We start from the raw sequence: 23840 nt of genomic DNA, 5'->3' as shown, positions 1-23840 counted from the left end.
AATACACTTTAAATTAGGGTGTGGAGGGAGGTGTGGTCCGCGCGCCTGCAGGAGCAAAAGGTCACCGCCTCTGTCTATGGTGCGGAGGACGAGCACCGGCGGATGGGGGCGGGGAGAACGACAGAAAGACTGTAAAAACCAGGTATTGATGGCTAAACTCTAAAAAAATCGACATTTGACCCAGGCAATGTTTTCTTGCCTCCGAGCTCAAAGTGGTTCAGTTTTGGTTTTTTTGTTCATGCATGAGGAATGTGGTCTTAAAAATGAAATACACTCTAAATTAGGGTGTGGAGGGAGGTGTGGTCAGCGCGCCTGCAGGAGCAAAAGGTCACCGCCTCTGTCTATGGTGCGGAGGATGAGCACCGCCGGATGGGGGCGGGGAGAACGACAGAAAGACTGTAAAAACCAGGTATTGATGGCTAAACTCTAAAAAAATGGACATTTGACCCAGGCAATGTTTTCTTGCCTCCGAGCTCAAAGTGGTTCAGTTTTGTTTTTTTTGTTCATGCATGAGGAATGTGGTCTTAAAAATGAAATACACTCTAAATTAGGGTGTGGAGGGAGGTGTGGTCCGCGCGCCTGCAGGAGCAAAAGGTCACCGCCTCTGTCTATGGTGCGGAGGATGAGCACCGCCGGATGGGGGCGGGGAGAACGACAGAAAGACTGTAAAAACCAGGTATTGATGGCTAAACTCTAAAAAAATCGACATTTGACCCAGGCAATGTTTTCTTGCCTCCGAGCTCAAAGTGGTTCAGTTTTGTTTTTTTCGTTCATGCATGAGGAATGTGGTCTTAAAAATGAAATACACTTTAAATTAGGGTGTGGAGGGAGGTGTGGTCAGCGCGCCTGCAGGAGCAAAAGGTCACCGCCTCTATCTATGGTGCGGAGGACGAGCACCGGCGGATGGGGGCGGGGAGAACGACAGAAAGACTGTAAAAACCAGGTATTGATGGCTAAACTCTAAAAAATCGACATTTGACCCAGGCAATGTTTTCTTGCCTCTGAGCTCAAAGTTGTTCTTTTTTTTTTTGTTTTGTTCATGCATGAGGAATGTGGTCTTAAAAATGAAATACACTCTAAATTAGGGTGTGGAGGGAGGTGTGGTCAGCACGCCTGCAGGAGCAAAAGGTCACCGCCTCTGTCTATGGTGCGGAGGACGAGCACCGTCGGATGGGGGCGGGGAGAACGACAGAAAGACTGTAAAAACCAGGTATTGATGGCTAAACTCTAGAAAAATCGACATTTGACCCAGGCAATGTTTTCTTGCCTCCGAGCTCAAAGTGGTTCAGTTTTGTTTTTTTCGTTCATGCATGAGGAATGTGGTCTTAAAAATGAAATACACTTTAAATTAGGGTGTGGAGGGAGGTGCGGTCCGCGCGCCTGCAGGAGCAAAAGGTCACCGCCTCTGTCTATGGTGCTGAGGACGAGCACCGCCGGATGGGGGCGGGGAGAACGACAGAAAGACTGTAAAAACCAGGTATTGATGGCTAAACTCTAAAAAATCGACATTTGACCCAGGCAATGTTTTCTTGCCTCCGAGCTCAAAGTTGTTCTTTTTTTTTTGTTTTGTTCATGCATGAGGAATGTGGTCTTAAAAATGAAATACACTCTAAATTAGGGTGTGGAGGGAGGTGTGGTCCGCGCGCCTGCAGGAGCAAAAGGTCACCGCCTCTATCTATGGTGCGGAGGACGAGCAGCGCCGGATGGGGGCGGGGAGAACAATAGAAAGACTGTAAAAACCAGGTATTGATGGCTAAACTCTAGAAAAATCGACATTTGACCGAGGCAATGTTTTCTTGCCTCCGAGCTCAAAGTGGTTCAGTTTTGTTTTTTTCGTTCATGCATGAGGAATGTGGTCTTAAAAATGAAATACACTTTAAATTAGGGTGTGGAGGGAGGTGTGGTCAGCGCGCCTGCAGGAGCAAAAGGTCACCGCCTCTGTCTATGGTGCGGAGGATGAGCACCGCCGGATGGGGGCGGGGAGAACGACAGAAAGACTGTAAAAACCAGGTATTGATGGCTAAACTCTAAAAAAATCGACATTTGACCCAGGCAATGTTTTCTTGCCTCCGAGCTCAAAGTGGTTCAGTTTTGTTTTTTTTGTTCATGCATGAGGAATGTGGTCTTAAAAATGAAATACACTCTAAATTAGGGTGTGGAGGGAGGTGTGGTCCGCGCGCCTGCAGGAGCAAAAGGTCACCGCCTCTGTCTATGGTGCGGAGGACGAGCACCGTCGGATGGGGGCGGGGAGAACGACAGAAAGACTGTAAAAACCAGGTATTGATGGCTAAACTCTAAAAAAAAAATCGACATTTGACCCAGGCAATGTTTTCTTGCCTCCGAGCTCAAAGTGGTTCAGTTTTGTTTTTTTTGTTCATGCATGAGGAATGTGGTCTTAAAAATGAAATACACTTTAAATTAGGGTGTGGAGGGAGGTGTGGTCAGCGCGCCTGCAGGAGCAAAAGGTCACCGCCTCTGTCTATGGTGCTGAGGACGAGCACTGTCGGATGGGGGCGGGGAGAACGACAGAAAGACTGTAAAAACCAGGTATTGATGGCTAAACTCTAAAAAAAAATCGACATTTGACCCAGGCAATGTTTTTTTGCCTCCGAACTCAAAGTGGTTCAGTTTTGTTCTTTTTGTTCATGCATGAGGAATGTGGTCTTAAAAATGAAATATACTCTAAATTACGGTGTGGAGGGAGGTGTGGTCAGCGCGCCTGCAGGAGCAAAAGGTCACCGCCTCTGTCTATGGTGCGGAGGACGAGCACCGCCGGATGGGGGCGGGGAGAACGACAGAAAGACTGTAAAAACCAGGTATTGATGGCTAAACTCTAAAAAATCGACATTTGACCCAGGCAATGTTTTCTTGCCTCCGAGCTCAAAGTTGTTCTTTTTTTTTTGTTTTGTTCATGCATGAGGAATGTGGTCTTAAAAATGAAATACACTCTAAATTAGGGTGTGGAGGGAGGTGTGGTCAGCGCGCCTGCAGGAGCAAAAGGTCACCGCCTCTATCTATGGTGCGGAGGACGAGCACCGCCGGATGGGGGCGGGGAGAACGACAGAAAGACTGTAAAAACCAGGTATTGATGGCTAAACTCTAAAAAATCGACATTTGACCCAGGCAATGTTTTCTTGCCTCCGAGCTCAAAGTGGTTCAGTTTTGTTTTTTTTGTTCATGCATGAGGAATGTGGTCTTAAAAATGAAATACACTCTAAATTAGGGTGTGGAGGGAGGTGTGGTCAGCGCGCCTGCAGGAGCAAAAGGTCACCGCCTCTGTCTATGGTGCTGAGGACGAGCACCGGCGGATGGGGGCGTCGAGAACGACAGAAAGACTGTAAAAACCAGGTATTGATGGCTAAACTCTAGAAAAATCGACATTTGACCCAGGCAATGTTTTCTTGCCTCCGAGCTCAAAGTGGTTCAGTTTTGTTTTTTTTGTTCATGCATGAGGAATGTGGTCTTAAAAATGAAATACACTCTAAATTAGGGTGTGGAGGGAGGTGTGGTCAGCGCGCCTGCAGGAGCAAAAGGTCACCGCCTCTGTCTATGGTGCGGAGGACGAGCACCGCCGGATGGGGGCGGGGAGAACGACAGAAAGACTGTAAAAACCAGGTATTGATGGCTAAACTCTAAAAAAAAAATCGACATTTGACCCAGGCAATGTTTTCTTGCCTCCGAACTCAAAGTGGTTCAGTTTTGTTTTTTTTGTTCATGCATGAGGAATTTGGTCTTAAAAATGAAATACACTCTAAATTAGGGTGTGGAGGGAGGTGTGGTCAGCGCGCCTGCAGGAGCAAAAGGTCACCGCCTCTGTCTATGGTGCGGAGGACGAGCATGTGCTGACGGCGAGACACAGCTGACAGGTGATTATATTTCCCAGGTGGTACGTGTTAATCTAATCATATCTTGTCTTTAATAGTGAGCGGTAGAGCGCAAGGGGAGGGGGAGGATACGGACGTGACTGAAAAGTCCCGTTCTGCGGGAGAAAGACTTTAAGAAAATCTATGTGCATTAAAAACGTTGCTAAAAACTGCACGCTTGGCTCTTGTGCCGTGTTTACAGTGGAACTTCCACAATAGGGGTGTACCGATCCGATATCTTTTATACATTTTTGCTGATTTTAGATCAATGTCAGATACTAGCAAAAAGACGGATCTAAAACATTTTGGACCGTGGGCCACCTGGGCGTGGCCACCACTGCTGCTCACTCCTCCCCTCACATCCCAGGGGGGGTGATCAAGGGTGATGGGTCAAATGCAGAGACTAATCTCGCCATACTTCGCTTGTGTGTTACAATCATCGGTACTTTAACTTAACATGGAGAAAAAGTTACTCCCAAGTGGGCCGGACTTGTAAAATCACGGCACGATAACCTAAAAACAAAGAAAACTTTATTTTTTACTTTAAAACAACATTGTACGAATCACAATGTTGTTGTTTTTGTTTTGTTTTTTTACACAGACATGTTGCGGTTAATATTTTAGTTATTTACATTTTCTGAATAAATTATGTGATAAAGTCAACTCATTCATCCATCCATTTTTCTACCGCATTCAAAATAAATTGGCCATTGTTCAAACTCCCACCATTTCCACATTTTCAACCCATCCATCCATCCATTTTCTACCGCTTATTCCCTTTGGGGTGGTGGGGGGAGCTGGTGCCTATCTCAGCTACAATAGGGCGGAAGGCGGGGTACACCCTGGACAATTCGCTACCTCATTGCAGGGCCAACAAAGACTTATTAATATGATCTTTACTAGGGGGATGTCAAAATGTGTTGTTAGCATGTAGCTAACAAAGCTATGCTAGTGTTGCTAACGTAAAATGATGTTACGATAGGTTAGCACAAGTAGCATAGCTATGAAAGCAACATGCAAAATTTTCAACCACTTCAAACCATTGGAGGAATGGTTTGAATTCAACACCATTCTGGAAATTCAAAAAACCCTTTTTTCAAGTTAAAACAATTTCTAGGATTTTCCAAAATTCCTGGTTTTCCAAAGCCCTATTTGCACCCTTTTTCTGACGACTACTACTCCCGTATTTTTCAACCCACTTTAACAGCTCCACCATCACAAAGTTCCTCTTAATTAAGAAAAAAAAAAAAGTTTTTTTTTTTTTAACTGAAAAAATTCCCGCTTTTCCCGAAATTCCAGGAATTCCGTAACACGTATTCCAACAAGTTACTACTTCAGCATTTCTCCACTGATTTGAAAAAATTCAACACAAACCATTTCAACTCATTCAGACCATTCAAGTTTTTTCCTATTTTCCAAAAAATTCCCGCTTTTTCTGAAATTCCCAAATTTGGGGGGAAATTTTCCATTCGAATCAATGGGACATTCTTAATAGTTTGACAATTCTCACATTTTTTCATCTGATTCAAACTGTTCCAACTTCAAAATATTCAACCTGTTCAGGAATTATGTGCTCTTGTACTTCAACAATACAAAAATAAAAATTCCCAGAATTCCCTTTATTCCTTTTTTTTCTCCACATTCAACAAATTTCTGAGATGACGACCGAGCAGAAAGGCGGGGCGTGCCGGGAGCGACGCCACAATCAGATTCAGGTGCGTGGATCGCACACCGGGACACGATTAATGTATCTCCTCACACTGTATAAAAGGGGAGAAGGAGGAGGGATCGAGGCAGAAAGAGGTGAAGTGTCCGCAGCAGTGGTTGGAGAGAAGCAGACAGCAAGACGCGAGAGACGAGGAGCGAGACACGGAGCGCGAGCAGTGGGAGCGACGACGGCGAAAAAGACATTTATAATTGAAAAATAAAAGAGTCAAACCTGCTGGAAAGCATGTCCTTCCTGGGTGGTCCAGGGAACCCGAGCGGCGACAGGGAAAGTTGTCCACACAAACCATTCCACCTTCAACACATTCAACTCAACTTAGACATTCAAACTACCATTTTTCCACGTTCGACGAATTTCCAGGAATTCCAGTTTTTGGGAAACCTATTCCCAACATTCTTACGTTTGACTACTCTTTTCACATCTTTCAACCCATTTCAAATGTTCCACTGTCAGAAGACTCCTATTATTCAGGACCAAAAAAAAGTTGGTTAAGAAACTATACAAAATTGCCGGTTTTCCCGAAATTCTAGGGATTTCTCAATTAAAAACTGTTAGTAATTTATTATTTTTTACCCGATTCAAACAATTCAAACACCAAACGTTTTAACTCATTCAGACCATTCAAGTTTTTTTTTTACCATTTTCAAAAAAACTTAAAATTTTCCCGAAATTCCCTACTATCATTTACTACTATAACAATTTTTCCCCCAATTTAAACAATTTCAACACCAACCAATTCAGCTCATTTAGGACATTTATGCCCTTAATCATTTTTTTAAAATCCCGCTTTTTCCCAAAATTGCCACTTTTCCAGGAATCTCCAATTGAAATGAATGGGACATTTTTTTCTAAGTTGCACAATTTCCACATGTTTCAACCTATTTAAACTGTGGGGAGGAGCAGCCGGCGAACAAGCAGCGGGGCGGGGCACGCTGGAGCCTTGCCCAAGATGGCGACGAGGAGACTGAGATGACGACCGAGCAGAAAGGCAGGGCGTGCCGGGAGCGACGCCACAATCATTCAGGTGCGTGGATCGCACACCGGGACACGATTAATGTATCTCCTCACACTGTATAAAAGGGGAGAAGGAGGAGGGATCGAGGCAGAAAGAGGTGAAGTGTCCGCAGCAGTGGTTGGAGAGAAGCAGACAGCAAGACGCCAGAGACGAGGAGCGAGACACGGAGCGCAAGCAGTGGGAGCGACGACGGCGAAAAAGACATTTATTATTGAAAAATAAAAGAGTCAAACCTGCTGGAAAGCATGTCCTTCCTGGGTGGTCCAGGGAACCCGAGCGGCGACAGGGAAAGTTGTCCACACAAACCATTCCACCTTCAACACATTCAACTCAACTTAGACATTCAAACTACCATTTTTCCACGTTCAACACATTTCCAGGAATTCCAGTTTTTTGGAAACCTATTCCCAACATTCTTACGTTTGACTACTCTTTTCACATCTTTCAACCCATTTCAAATGTTCCACTGTCAGAAGACTCCTATTATTCAGGACCAAAAAAAAGTTGGTTAAGAAACTATACAAAATTGCCGGTTTTCCCGAAATTCTAGGGATTTCTCAATTAAAAACTGTTAGTAATTTATTATTTTTTACCCGATTCAAACAATTCAAACACCAAACGTTTTAACTCATTCAGACCATTCAAGTTTTTTTTTTACCATTTTCAAAAAAACTTAAAATTTTCCCGAAATTCCCTACTATCATTTACTACTATAACAATTTTTCCCCCAATTTAAACAATTTCAACACCAACCAATTCAGCTCATTTAGGACATTTATGCCCTTAATCATTTTTTTAAAATCCCGCTTTTTCCCAAAATTCCCACTTTTCCAGGAATCTCCAATTGAAATGAATGGGACATTTTTTCTAAGTTGCACAATTTCCACATGTTTCAACCTATTTAAACTGTGGGGAGGAGCAGCCGGCGAACAAGCAGCGGGGCGGGGCACGCTGGAGCCTTGCCCAAGATGGCGACGAGGAGACTGAGATGACGACCGAGCAGAAAGGCAGGGCGTGCCGGGAGCGACGCCACAATCATTCAGGTGCGTGGATCGCACACCGGGACATGATTAATGTATATCCTCACACTGTATAAAAGGGGAGAAGGAGGAGGGATCGAGGCAGAAAGAGGTGAAGTGTCCGCAGCAGTGGCTGGAGAGAAGCAGACAGCAAGACGCGAGAGACGAGGAGCGAGACACGGAGCGCAAGCAGTGGGAGCGACGACGGCGAAAAAGACATTTATTATTGAAAAATAAAAGAGTCAAACCTGCTGGAAAGCATGTCCTTCCTGGGTGGTCCAGGGAACCCGAGCGGCGACATTCATGCTCCTAATCATTTTTTAAAAATCCCGCTTTTCCCAAATTTCTAGGAACCTTCCATTGAAATGAATGGGACATATTTCCAGGTTGCACAATTCCCACATTTTTCCACCTATTCAAACCATTTTAACATCAACACATTCCACTCATCCTGGACATTCAAACTAAAACGTTCCCAGGTTCCAAACCAAGTTCCAATTTTCCTGGAAATTCAAACTCTTCAACGTTCAAACCATTCCAACATTGAAACTATTCTTACATTCATACACGCAATTCCTTCAGCAACTGCCTCATGTAGTTATTATTAAAATCACTATTTTGGGCTTGTACCGAAAATTGTGTTTTGTTGTACTTTTTCGGTGCAATGAGGTTAAAGGCCTACTGAAATGAGATTATCTTATCCAAACGGGGATAGCAGGTCCATTCTATGTGTCATACTTGATCATTTCGCGATATTGCCATATTTTTGCTAAAGGATTTAGTAGAGAACATCCACGAGAAAGTTGGCAACTTTTGGTCGCTAATAAAAAAGCCTTGCCTGTACCGGAAGTAGCAGACGATGCGCGCGTGACGTCACGGGTTGTAGGGCTCCTCACATCCTCACATTGTTTACAATCATGGCCACCAGCAGCGAAAAAGCGACGATTTCCCCATTAATTTGAGCGAGGATGAAAGATTTGTGGATGAGGAAAGTGAGAGTGAAGGACTAGAAAAATAAAAGACAAGAGGGCAGTGGGAGCGATTCAGAAGTTATTAGACACATTTACTAGGATAATTCTGGAAAATCCCTTATCTGCTTATTGTATTACTAGTGTTTTAGTGAGATTATATGGTCGTACCTGTACCTTTTCTTCAGCACCAGTCGACGGTTGGTGGCGATGCCCATCTCTGCCCTTCGCAAGGGACCCTCTACGAAACACGATCTTTCGAAATGATCGCTGCATAATACACTGTACTGGGTGTGAGTTTTCCTTGCCCTTATGTGGGTTCTTCCGAGGATGTCGTAGTCGTAGTGGTTTGTGCAGTCCTTTGAGACATTTGTGATTTAGGGCTATATAAATAAACATTGATTGATTGATGGACTGCCCTGCGATGAGGTGGCGACTTGTCCAGGGTGTACCCTGCCTTCCGCCCGATTGTAGCTGAGATAGGCGCCAGCGCCCCCCGCGACCCCGAAAGGGAATAAGCGGTAGAAAATGGATGGATGGATGATTGATGGACTTTGTGTGTGTGGTCCAATCCAACCGTGTTCGCTTGACTGCTCTGTTCCATAGTAAAGTTTCACCGTCATCTCTCGGGAATGTAAACAATGAAGTGAATTATATTTGTGAATTATATTTATATAGCGCTTTTTCTCTAGTGACTCAAAGCGCTTTACATAGTGAAACTCAATACCTAATTGTTACATTTAAACCAGTGTGGTTGGCACTGGGAGCAGGTGGGCGAAATGTCTTGCCCAAGGACACAACAGCAGTGACTAGGATGGCAGAAGCGGGAATTGAACCTGCAACCCTCAAGTTGCTGGCACGGCCGCTCAACCAACCGAGCTATACTGCCCCAAACACCGGCTGTGTTTGTGTTGCTAAAGGCGGCCGCGATACACCGCTTCAAACCTACAGCTTTCTTCTTTGATGTCTCCATTATTCATTGAACAAATTGCAAAAGATTCAGCAACACAGACGTCCAGCAAGATACTTCGGCGCAAATTTAAAATTGCAATTTAGTAAACTAAAGCGGCCGTATTGGCATGTGTTGCAATGTTAATATTTCATCATTGATATATAAACTATCAGACTGCGTGGTCGGTAGTAGTGGCTTTCGGTAGGACTTTAAAGTTCCATTACATTTTGTATCCGACGTTTGTCGGTCATAATTGGGATGATAAATGTTTCATAATTAGGATGATAAATGTTTCATAATTAGGATGATAAATGTTAGCTTGGCTAGCCTTCTTTTATCGTAATGTAGCTTCTATTCCATAATTACGAATGCGCTCTTGGTAGCATGCCAGGTATCCTCGCTCGGGGGGGCGGCAGACATTCATTTCCTCCTTATCCAGTGGAATTATCGTCGGGGGTCCGCGGGAAACGCAAAGGAGCCGCCTCCCCCGGCGACCTTTGTGTTCACGCCAAGGTCGCCGGCGATTACAAGACGGTTAGTTTTCTCCGAGCGTGTTAGATTAAACGCTTAGCACGGAAGCCTCGGGCGGCACTCACCCGCCAGACGCTCTTTCTTTTTTACTTCTGAAAAAAAAAAAAAAAAAACCCTCGGAGAACCTCCTCATCCCTTCCCCTGCATCCCGTCTTGGCAGCGATGAAGACGCGCTAAGATAGAGCTACAAAACAAATATATATATATATATATATATACATACATAAAGGCGACAAGAGAGGATAATCGTTAGCTACACGCTTGACATTTACGCCTTTGTCTCTGGGCTTGTTTAAACGGCTAAAAATGTCATGTGGTAATCCTGCCCGTCTAGGCGGTCAGGATTGTTCTTTTTACTGGTCATTCCAGTCCTCGGGAAACGTCCGTTTGTTCTTATTGCGCACGGTAATCAGGCCTCTGCAGGACCAAGCCGCGTTTTGTCTCCGCTACAATTGCACCGCGGGGACTAGACGGGTCTGGAACTTGGCCGTCTTTTCTTTTTGACTTCATTTGCTGCCGTGCCGGCCTAAGTGGATCAGAGCCTCGCCGCCGCTAAGAGGGCGCCGCCTCGCCGCTCAAAGACGCCAGCATACTTTCGAAGTATCAGTGAGTACTTCTGGAAGTATCAGTGAGTACTGAGTAAGTATCCGTCAGTTTTTTAGGGAAATATTCTCCGACAAAGTTGCAAAAAAGTGCTGCACACAAAAGGTTGAAAGCATGTCAAAACTGAGATACGATTCCGTATGAGGATTCGATTCAGAATCGATTCCTGATTCGACATGATTCTTGATTCAAACTGATTCTTTTAATGTATTAATATTTATATGTTATAATACATTATTACATAATATTTTTGATGCAATATATTAAGGGTGTGAATCTTCGGTTACCGAATGATTCGATTGGATTCCGAATCCTTGGGTGAAGATTTGATTCAGAATCGATTCTTTATTCGACACGATTTTTGATTCAAACTCTTTCTTTCAATGTATTATTTGGTAAAATGTTTATATATCATAATATATTATATTAAAATATTTTTGATATATATCATATTAAGGGTGTGAATCTTCGGGTACCGAATGATTCGATCGGATTCCGAATCCTGGGGTGGCGAATCAATCCAGAATTGATTTTTAATTCAACACGATTCTCGATTCAAACTGATTCTTTCAATGTATGTTTTGGTATACTACTTATACAATACCATATAATATGTTATAATATTTTTGATGTTATATATTAAGGGTGTGAATCTTTGATTACCGAATGATTTCATTGGATTCCGAATCCAGGGGCGACGGTTCGATTCAGAGTCGATTCTTAAATCAACACGATTCTCGATTCAAAGTGATTCTTTCAACGTATTATTTGGTATAATATTTATATATCATATTATAATATTTTTCATGCTACATATTAAGGGTGTGAATCTTTGGATACCGAATGATTCGATTGGATTCCGAATCCTTGGGTGAAGATTTGATTCAGAATCGATTCTTTATTCGACACCATTTTCAATTCAAACTCTTTCTTTCAATGTATTATTTGGTAAAATGTTTATATATCATAATATATTATATTAAAATATTTTTGATGCTATATATTAAGGGTGTGAATCTTTGGGTACCGAATGATTCGATCGGATTCCGAATCCTGGGGTGACGACTCAATACAGAATTGATTTTTAATTCAACACGATTCTCGATTCAAACTGATTCTTTCAATGTATGTTTTGGTATACTACTTATACAATACCATATAATATGTTATAATATTTTTGATGTTATATATTAAGGGTGTGAATCTTCGATTACCGAATGATTTCATTGGATTCCGAATCCTGGGGCGACGATTTGATTCAGTCGATTCTTAAATCAACACGATTCTCGATTCAAAGTGATTCTTTCAATGTATTATTTGGCATAATATTTATATATCATAATATATTATAATATTTTTCATGCTACATATTAAGGGTGTGAATCTTTGGATACCGAATGATTCGATCGGATTCCAAATCCTGGGGTGACGATTCAATCCAGAATCGATTCTTAATTCAACACGATTCTCGATTCAAACTGATTCTTTCAATGTATTATTTGGTATACTATTTATATATTACGATATATTATATTAAAATTATGTTGATGCTATATATTAAGGGTGTGAATCTCCGGGTACCGAATGATTCAAACGGATTCCGAATCCTGCGGTGACGATTCGATTCAGAATCGATTCTTAATTCAACACGATTCTCGATTCAAAGCGGTTCTTTCAATGTATTATTTGGTATACTATTTATAAATTACAATATAATATGTTATAATATTTTTGAAGTCATATATTAAGGGTGTGAATCTTTAGGTACCGAATGATTCAATCGGATTCCGAATCCTGTGGTGACGATTCCATTCAGAATCGATTCTTAATTCAACACGATTAAAACTGTTTCTTTCAATGTATAATTTGGTATAATGTTCATATATCATAATATATTATATTAAAATATTTTTGATGCTATATATTAAGGGTGTGAATCTTTGGGTACCGAAAGATTCGATCGGATTCCGATTCCTGGTGTGACGACTCAATCCAGAATCGATTCTTAATTAAACACGATTTTCGATTCAAACTCTTTCATTCAATGTATTATTTGCTATAATGTTTATATATCATAATATATTATATTAAAATAATTTTGATGCTATACATTATGGATGTGAATCTTTGGGTACCGAAGGATTTGATTGGATTCCAAATCCTGGGGTGACGATTCGATTCAGAATCGAATCTTATTTCAACACGATTCTCCATTCAAAGCAATTCTTTCAATGTATGTTTTGGTATACTATTTATATATAACAATAAAATATGCTATAATATTTTTGATGTTATATATTAAGGGTGTGACTTTTCGGTTACCGAATGATTCGATCAGATTCCAAATCCTGGGGTGACGATTCGATTCAGAATCGATTCTTGATTTGACAAGATTCTTGATTCAAACTGATTCTTTCAATGTATTATTTGGTATAATATTTATATATTATATTATAATATGTTTGATGCTAGATATTAAGGGTGTGAATCTTTGGGTACCGAATAATTCAATCAGATTCCGAATCCTGGGAGGACGACTCAATCCAGAATCGATTCTTAATTAAACACGATTTTCGATTCAAACTCTTTCTTTCAATGTATTATTTGGTATAATGTTTATATATCATAATATATTATATTAAAATAATTTTGATGCTATACATTATGGATGTGAATCTTTGGGTACCGAAGGATTTGATCGGATTCCAAATCCTGGGGTGACGATTCGATTCAGAATCGATTCTTATTTCAACACGATTCTCCATTCAAAGCAATTCTTTCAATGTATGTTTTGGTATACTATTTATATATAACAATAAAATATGTTATAATATTTTTGATGTTATATATTAAGGGTGTGACTTTTCGGTTACCGAATGATTCGATCGGATTCCAAATCCTGGGGTGACGATTTGATTCAGAATCGATTCTTAATTTGACAAGATTCTTGATTCAAACTGATTCTTTCAATGTATGTTTTGGTATAATATTTATATATTATATTATAATATGTTTGATGCTAGATATTAAGGGTGTGAATCTTTGGGTACCGAATAATTCAATCAGATTCCGAATCCTGGGAGGACGATTCGATTCAGAATTGATTCCTTATTCAACACAATTCACGATTCAAAGTGATTCTTTCAATGTATTATTTGGTATATTATATTATAACATTTTTGATGCCAGGGTTTCCCACACATTCATTTATTTGTGGCGGCTCGCCACGAAAGAATTACGGCCGCCACAAATTTAAAAAAATATAGATACATATATTTTTATTTATTTATTTTTATTCGGCTTTTGACTCACTCGACCGCTCATAAAAGCAATGGGACTCTGTCTGTGAATGGAGCTTGTAGTTACATATTATATAAATATGTAAATATTTTATAAATATGTATATAAATATGTATATAAAGTGTTGTAATTATATTCCAACTCCGCGTTCTTCTTGGTCATCGCCGCCGCCGCCGTGGGAATGTTGTCTGTCTATCTGTGTTGGCCCTGCGATGAGTTGGAGACTTGTCCAGGGTGTGCCCGCCTTCCGCCCGATTGTAGTTGGAATAGGCACCAGCAAACCCCGCGACCCCAAAGGGAATCAGCGGTAGAAAATGGATGGATGGATGGATATTAAGGGTGTGAATCTTTGGGTAATGAATGATTCGACCTGATTCCGATTCCTGGGGTGACGATTCGATTCTCGCCATGTATTGTTTGGTAAAATAATTATAATGAAACTTCACCAGAACAGGTTAAAGGTTAGAAAAGCTCCTTTTGGTTGCATTGAAATAGCCTGAAACATATTTTTAAAAATTGGCACTTGTAAAAAAAAAAAAAAAAATTTAATGAATCAATCAAAGTTCACTTATATAGCCCTTCGTCACAAATGTCTCAAAGGGCTACACAAGCCCTTTGAGACATTTGTTTTTATTTTTTTAACAATGTTTTGTTTTTAAAGATGGATCGATTTAGAATTAGGATGTATAAGAATCACAATGTCCGGACTAGCGCCAAGTCCAAGTCCAATGCTAGCGCCAAGTCCAAGTCCATTGCTAGCGCCAAGTCCAAGTCCAATGCTAGCGCCAAGTCCAAGTCCAATGCTAGCACCAAGTCCACAGCTAGCACCAGGTCCAAGTCCAAGTCCAGCACTAAGTCCAAGTCCGATGCTAGCACCAAGTCCAAGTCTGATGCTAGCTCCAAGTACAGGTCTGATGCTAGCACCAAGTCCAAGTCCACGGCTAGCACCAAGTCCAAGTCTAATGCTAGCGCCAAGTCCAAGTCCAATGGTAGCACCATGAGTCTAAGTCGACGGCTAACACCAAGTCCACGGCTAGCAACAGGTCCAAGTCCAAGTCCAGCACCAAGTCCAAGTCCGATGCTAGCACCAAGTCCATATCTGATGCTAGCTCCAAGTCCAGGTCTGATGCTAACACCAAGTCCAAGTCCACGGCTAGCACCAAGTCCAAGTCTAATACTAGCGCCAAGTCAAAGTCCAATGCCAGCACCATGAATCTAAGTCCAAGGCTAGCACCAAGTCCACGGCTAGCGCCAGGTCCAAGTCCAAGTTCAGCACCAAGTCCAAGTCCGATGCTAGCACCAAGTCCAAGTCTGATGCTAGCTCCAAGTCCACGGCTAGCACCAAGTCCAAGTATAATGTTAGCGCCAAGTCCAAGTCCAATGCTAGCACCATGAGTCTAAGTCCACGGCTAGCACCAGGTCCAAGTCCAAGTCCAGCACCAAGTCCAAGTCCGATGCTAGCACCAAGTCCAAGTCTGATGCTAGCTTCGTGTCCAGGTCTGATGCTAGCACCAAGTCCAAGTCCACGACTAGCACCAAGTCCAAAACCAATGCTAGCGCCAAGTCCAAGTCCAATGCTAGCACTAAGTGTAAGTCCAATGCTAACGCCAAGTACAATGCTAGCACCAAGTCTAAGTCCACAGCTAGCACCAAGTCCACGGCTAGCACCAGGTCCAAGTCCAAGTCCAGAACCTAGTCCGATGATAGCACCAAGTCCAAGTCTGATGCTAGCTCCATTTCCAGGTCTGATGCTAGCACCAAGTCCAAGTCCAATGCTAGCACCATGAGTCTAAGTCGACGGCTAGCACCAAGTCCACGGCTAGCACCAGGTCCAAGTCCAAGTCCAGCACAGAGTCCAAGTCCAAGTCCGATGTTAGCACCAAGTCCAAGTCTGATGCTAGCTCCATGTCCAGGTCTGATGCTAGCACCAAGTCAAAGTCCACGGCTAGCACCAAGTCCAAGTCTAATGCTAGCGCCAAGTCCAAGTCCACGGCTAGCACCAAGTCCACGGCTAGCACCAGGTCCAAGTCCAGCACCAAGTCCAAGTCCAAGTCCAATGCTAGCACCAAGTCCAAGCCTGATGCTAGCTCCATGTCCAAGTCTGATGCTAGCTCCAAGTCCAGGTATGATGCTAGCACTAAGTCCAAGTCTGATGCTAGCTCCAAGTCCAGGTCTGATGCTAGCACCAAGTCCAAGTCCAGGTCTGATTCACATGCATGACACGCAATTTGGATGTGAATCCCTTTTTATTGGAAACCTATTAAACACCATGAATCAAACTGACTTGTAATTTCTCACACATCTTTATAAAACATATTGTGTAACTTTAGGATTTTTATGTGAATTATTGAACAAGTAATCGTCCGTAGGTTAATAATCAGGTGTCTAATGATTATATAAAATGTAGGCTAGCATGTCTTGTAAAGCTTCTACTGCACAACCCACGGGGGGCGCCAAAAAACATCCAAGAGTCCCAAACGTGGAATTTGAACCTTTGAGGCCACCATCTGGACCATTTCTGGCTGCTTATGGTTATGAATTATTCTTGTATGAAGCCCTCGCCACCGCTGCTAACATGAGTTGCTATCGTCAGCCCACAGAAGTTTTGCCCAGCGCCTTCAAGGTATGACAAGCATGCCATGGCCAGAAGGCCGGTGTGGCCCGAGTGTGGAGGAGATACCAGGAAACAGGACACAGGCGGGCTATCTGCTGCAAATGGACCTCTGGCAGCTTTTTAGTATACATGTCCAGCATGAGGAGAGATTCATGTACATTAATATTAATACACAGCCTGAAGCCTGTATCAACACTAGGGGGGGCTGCAGCGCCCTCCTGTGGAATTGTCAGGAACTTGCAACAATAATTCTCGTTTGCGTGCCTGTTTTGTCAAGCAAGTAAAATAAACACATTTATTTACGTGCAGTTCCAAATATCCTCATTAAAAGCGAGTCAAGAATCAACCATATGTCCCGGCAAGAAATCTGCGTTCAAAGGACTCCGGCTTATTAGTGATTCCCAAAGCCCAAAAAAAGTCTGCGGGCTATAGAGCGTTTTCCGTTCGGGCTCCAGTACTCTGGAATGCCCTCCCGGTAACAGTTCGAGATGCCACCTCAGTAGAAGCATTTAAGTCTCACCTTAAAACTCATTTGTATACTCTAGCCTTTAAATAGACTCCCTTTTTAGACCAGTTGATCTGCCGTTTCTTTTCTTTTTCTTCTATGTCCCACTCTCCCTTGTGGAGGGGGTCCGGTCCAATCCGGTGGCCATGTACTGCTTGCCTGTGTATCGGCTGGGGACATCTCTGCGATGCTGATCCGCCTCCGCTTGGGATGGTTTCCTGCTGGCTCCGCTGTGAACGGGACTCTCGCTGCTGTGTTGGATCCGCTTTGGACTGGACTCTCGCGACTGTGTTGGATCCATTGTGGATTGGACTTTCACAGTATCATGTTAGACCCGCTCGACATCCATTGCTTTCCTCCTCTCCAAGGTTCTCATAGTCATCATTGTCACCGACGTCCCACTGGGTGTGAGTTTTCCTTGCCCTTATGTGGGCCTACCGAGGATGTCGTGGTGGTTTGTGCAGCCCTTTGAGACACTAGTGATTTAGGGCTATATAAGTAAACATTGATTGATTGATTGAACGCTAAGTTGGCCAAACACTCACATTAGTTGATTATGTTAGGTTTGTCGCACAATTCTAAAAATATGTCAGGAAGTAACGCTTAAAGTAGCTAAATAGTCAAACTCATTTAAACCAAGTAATGTACAAAACCCAAAGTCGGCATGTTGTGTTAATGTTAAATAAAAACAAAATACATTGGTTTGCTAATCCTTTTCAACTTATATTTAATTGAATAGACTACAAAGACAAGATATTTAACATTCAAACTGGTAAACTTTCGCTATTGTTTGCAAATATCAGCTCATTTGGAATTTGATGCCTGAAACATGTTTCGAAAAAAGCTGGCGCTGGTGGCAAAAAAGACGGAGAAAGTTGAGGAATGCTCATCAAGCACTTATTTGGAACATCCCACAGGTGAACAGGCTAATTGGGAACAGGTGGGTGCCATGATCGGGTATAAAAAGCAGGTTCAGTTAAATGATCAGTCATTCACAAACGAAAACGGGGCGAGGGTCACCACTTTGTGGACATGTCCCGGCAAGAAATCTGCGTTCAAAGGACTCCGGCTTGTTAGTGATTCCCAAAGCCCAAAAAAAGTCTGCGGGCTATAGAGCGTTTTCCGTTCGGGCTCCAGTACTCTGGAATGCCCTCCCGGTAACAGTTCGAGATGCCACCTCAGTAGAAGCATTTAAGTCTCACCTTAAAACTCATTTGTATACTCTAGCCTTTAAATAGACTCCCTTTTTAGACCAGTTGATCTGCCGTTTCTTTTCTTTTTCTTCTATGTCCCACTCTCCCCTGTGGAGGGGGTCCGGTCCGATCCGGTGGCCATGTACTGCTTGCCTGTGTATCGGCTGGGAACATCTCTGCGATGCTGATCCGCCTCCGCTTGGGATGGTTTCCTGCTGGCTCCGCTGTGAACGGGACTCTCGCTGCTGTGTTGGATCCGCTTTGGACTGGACTCTCGCGACTGTGTTGGATCCATTGTGGATTGAACTTTCACAGTATCATGTTAGACCCGCTCGACATCCATTGCTTTCCTCCTCTCCAAGGTTCTCATAGTCATCATTGTCACCGACGTCCCACTGGGTGTGAGTTTTCCTTGCCCTTATGTGGGCCTACCGAGGATGTCGTGGTGGTTTGTGCAGCCCTTTGAGACACTAGTGATTTAGGGCTATATAAGTAAACATTGATTGATTGATTGAAATATGTGAGCAAATTGTCCAACAGTTTAAGAACATTTCTCAACCAGCTATTGCAAGGAATTTAGGGATTTCACCATCTTCAATCCGTAATATCACCAAAAGGTTCAGAGAATCCGGAGAAATCACCGCATGTAACAGTGAATGCCCGCAACCTTCAATCCCTTAGGCAGCACTGCATCAAAAATCATGTGTAAAGGATATCACTACATGGGCTCAGGAACACTTCAGAAAACCAATGACAGTAACTACAGTTTGTCACTACATCTGTAAGTGCAACTTTAAACCTTACTATGCAAATCAATCAACAACACCCAGAAATGCTCTTGGCTCCGCTGGGCCAAAGCTCATCTAAGATGGACTGATGCAAAGTGGAAAAGTGTTCTGTGGTTTGACGAGTCCACATTTCAAATAGTTTTTGGAAACTGTGGACGTCGTGGCCTCCGGAACAAAGAGGAAAATAACCACACGCATCGTTCTAGGCGCCAAGTTCAAAAGCCAGCATCTGTGATGGTATGGGGGTGTATTAGTGTCCAAGGTATGGGTAACTTACACATCTGTGAAGGTACCATTAATGAAGGGTACATACAGGTTTTGAAGCAAAACATGTCAAGACGTGGGGGTTTTCGCAGCTTGCTACGGGGTTTGTTCTCCCGGGATGCAAACGGACTACTCTGGACCAGGCGTGAAGGTAGGAACATTTTTAATTAATAACTATCAAATTAGGAACAAACAAAAAGGCACACCAGGCAAAAACTTAGACAGAACTATGGACAAGAAACAAAACTCACTAAATTGTGGCATGAATAAACAAAACTTACTTGGTGTGAAAAACGAGCAGCATGAACTATGGCATGAACAGAGCAGCGTGAACTAACAATGAAAGGAGCAGCATGAACTACGGCATGAAAACTAGCAATGTCGCTGGGCCGACTGACTGTCAAAACAGGCTTGAAGAGAAGTATTTTGATTGGAAACTCATGCGCATCCCAAACACCAGAGGCAGGTGAAAATCATAAGTCGCCATGGTAACTAAAACAAACAAGGGTGCACAAAAACAGGAACTAATGAAGTTTAAAACTAACAGAACATAACAAAAACATGATCCGGACCACGGATCATGACACATGTTGCCATCCGAGCAACGTTATCATGGACGCCCCTGCTTATTTCAGCAAGACAATGCCAAGCCACGTGTTACAACAAAGTGGCTTTGTAGTATAAGAGTGCGGGGATTAGACCAAAGTAAACAAAACTTACTTGGCATGAAAAGCGCGCAGCATGAACTAGGGCATGAACAGAGCAGCGTGAACTAATCATGAAAGGAGCAGCATGAACTATAGCATGAAAACTAGCAATGTCGCCGGGCCGACTGACTGGCAAAACAGGCTTAAATGAAAGTATCTTGATTGGAAATAGGTGCGCGTCCCAAAAACCAGAGGCAGGTGAAAATCATAAGTCGCCATGGTAACTAAAACTAACAAGGGTGCACTAAAACAAGAACTAATAAGTCCAAAACTGTCATGTCTTGGTGATCATGTTTAGTTTGGCTGTGTTCTGTTTGGTTTTTTGATTTTGTCAGTTCCTGTTTTTTCACTCCCTGTTGTGTTACCATGACAACCCATTAGTTTTCACCTGTCCTCATGTCACGCACGTGATTCATTTGGACTCACGCACCCGTTGTTAATCACGTCACCTCTATTTAAGCCTGTAGTTGCCAGGCAGTTCCTGTTTTTTCACTCCCTGTTGTGTTACCATGACAACCCATTAGTTTTCACCTGTCCTCATGTCACGCACCCGATTCATTTGGACTCACGCACCCGTTGTTAATCATGTCACCTCTATTTAAGCCTGTAGTTGCCAGGCAGTCAGCCTGGCGACATCACATTCATGCTCTGCACTCTTGACACTCCGAGTACTCTGTCCAGGTCATAGTTCATGCTGCTCTTTTCTTGCCACGAACGTTTATTTTTTTGGTTTATTCAAGCCACAGTTTAGTGAGTGTTTTAGTTCATGTTTTCATGTCCGTAGTTTATGTTACAGTAATAGCCCGCGTGACATTTACGCCGCCCTAGCGGGCGGATTTTGTTGTGCGTCGCCTCGGAAGTCAAAAGTGCTGGTGCCCCACGTTATCCTATTAGCGGGAAAGCCGCGCGGCGTAATTGCATGCACGCCGTCCGTCTCTTGTCCCGGGCCTGCAAACCACTTGCGACACGCCGTGCATGCTGGGAGGGAATATCAATGACCACAAAACACAATAACAGTGATAACCACACGCTCTACAAATGTTGATAAAAAAAAAAAAAAACAAGACAGTTTGACTTCACATTTTTTTATGACGCGGCACTTTTCCCACACAGAATATGAAGCAGGAATAAATATTAATAATAAAGTTGGCACGTAGTGTAAATGGTAAATAAAAACAGAATACAATGATTTGCAAATCCTTTTCAACCTATATTCAGTTGAATGGACTGCAAAGACAAGATATTTAACGTTTGAACTGCTAAACGTTGTTATTTTTTGCAAATATTAGCTCATTTGGAATTTTATGCCGGCAACATGTTTCAAAAAAAAGCTGGCGCAAGTGGCAAAAAAGACTGAGAAAGTTGGGGAATGCTCATCAAACACTTATTATGGAACATCCCACAGGTGAACAGGCATGATTGGGTATAAAAGCAGCTTCCATGAAATGCTCAGTCATTCACAAACGAGGACGGGGCGAGGGTCACCATTTTGTGAACAAATGTGTGAGCAAATTCTCCAACAGTTTAAGAATAACACTTCTCAACGAGCAATTGCAAGGAATTTAAGGATTTCACCATCAAAAGGTTCAGGGAATCTGGAGAAATCACTGCACGTAAGCGATGGTATTACGGACCTTCAATCCCTCAGTCGGTAAAGCATCAGAAAACGACATCAGTGTGTAAATGATATCACCACATGGGCTCAAGAACACTTCAGTACACTGTCAGTAACTACGGTTTGTCGCTAAATCTGTAGGTGCAAGTTAAAATTCTACAATGCAAAGCCGAAGCCATTTATCAACAACACCCAGAAACGTCGCCGGCTTCAGTTGGCCCGAGCTCATGCAAAATGGACTGATGCAAAATGGAAAAGTGCTCTGTGGTCTGACGAGTCCATATTTCAAATTGTTTTTGGAAACTGTGGATGTCGTGTCCTCCGGAACAAAGAGGAAAATAACCATCCAGATTGCTATAGGGGCAAAGTTGAAAAGCCAGCATCTGTGATGGTATGGAGGTGTATTGGTGCCCAAGGCAAGGGTAACTTACACATCTGTGAAGGCACCATTAACGCAACATAGAAAGCAACATACATTGCTATCTAAGCAATGTCTTTTTCATGGACGCCCCTGCTTATTTCAGCAAGACGATGCAATGTGTTGCTGCCATTAAAATCTAAGATTATTTGCAACAACAAAAAGACAAGTTTCTCAGTTCAAACATTAAATATCTTGTCTTTGCAGTCTATTCAATTGAATTTAAGTTGAAAATGATTTAAAAATCATTGTATTCTGTTTTTATTTACTATTTACACAATGTGCTAACTTCACTGGTTTTGGGTTTTGTTTTGAAAAGGGGTAGGAATAAACAAGCTCTGTTTCTTCCTACTCCCTTTCGGACATGTAAAGGCGAAATGGAAAATATGTGATCTATCATACTGTATCTGTATTTATGTACCAAATAAACTTAAATTATAAAATATAAACAAATATATTTGTAACTAGTAGAACAGCAAAATACTAATATTTTAAGCATGCCACATTTTCAGATAAATATTTTTCCTTTTAAAATGTTTTATCCTATTTTGTATGTAATTCACACTTATTGTTTATATTCATTTTTGTTTGTTATTATTAATATTAGTTTCTATATTTTACACCCTTTGTTTTTCTTGTGCCAAAAACTTAGAACAAGTAAATTATTTATACTATATTAATATTTACTTTGAGTATGGTTCCCTGTGAGGTACAGGAAGGTTGTATGGTGGCTATTTTGAACCCTGGAACAGATCATATTTATTAATAACATTTCCTTTGAGAAAACTTTCCTCTTAAAAAAAAAAAAAAAAAAAAAAGGCAGAAACAAAATAATCCGGGGAAGATTACGTCACTCATAAGAAGAATCCTCCTTAAAAATGCCAGTGAACAGAATGTTATTCCAGTCACATATAATCCCCTTCAAGAGATTTATCCCAACGACGACCCCCGCCCGGCACCTGACAGCGACAATACGGAAGCAGACAAGAGAGTCGTGAACGGAACATCCCGGAATTACAGCTCATGAATAATTCATGAGCTGCCATTCAAGTGACAGCTCTTATGTTTAAATGATGATTTTTGCCTCAAGGTGCTCGGAGAGAAAATAGGCAGGTACTTTTTCCTTTTGCATCAAAAGCAACCACACACACACACACACACACACACACACACTTGTATTTGTTACCTTCTAGACACCTCCGAAGAAAGCCTACCTCTAGATATATAAAAATGTGTATTTACAACATTAATGATAAATACATACTATGCAAACATAAAACATAAATTGGAGTTTCACAAGAAAAACTTAGAATTTGGGCAGTTTTATAATAAAAGGCGTAACTTGACTCAACGCAAGTCAAAATTGTACAAGAAAAACTGAACATTTGTGCAATATTATGATAAAAGTTGGAATTTTACTCAACAGTTGAAATTTTACAAGAAAAGCTTAACATTTTGGCAATTTTATGAAAAGAGTCGTAATTTTACACGACAAAAGTCACCATTTTATAAGAAAACTTAAAAATGTTGGCAATATTACAATAATAATCTGAATTTTACTTGGCAAAATGATGACAAAATTAATTTTATTCCAAAAAATGTTCACTACTTTACAAGAACAACAAAAAATGTGGCAAAATTCTGAAAAGTCAGAATTGTATATGACAAATGTCACCATTTTGCATTAAAAAAATCATAATTTTGTATAAAAAATATTGTAATAATACATAAACAATCAGAAATTGTTCCCAATTTTATA

General features: G+C 41.8%; 1 protein-coding gene across 2 annotated transcripts in view; it reads right to left on the bottom strand.

Moving 5' to 3' along the window:
• The window catches only part of fstl4 (follistatin-like 4), a 495615-nt gene that overhangs the window by 298153 nt on the left and 173622 nt on the right, over window positions 1–23840 (bottom strand). The gene's annotated exons all lie outside the window — the stretch shown is intronic.

This window comes from Nerophis ophidion, linkage group LG28 (genome assembly GCF_033978795.1).
Source record: "Nerophis ophidion isolate RoL-2023_Sa linkage group LG28, RoL_Noph_v1.0, whole genome shotgun sequence".
Classification (NCBI taxonomy): domain Eukaryota; kingdom Metazoa; phylum Chordata; class Actinopteri; order Syngnathiformes; family Syngnathidae; genus Nerophis; species Nerophis ophidion.
This window is presented reverse-complemented; position numbering and strand designations above follow the sequence as displayed.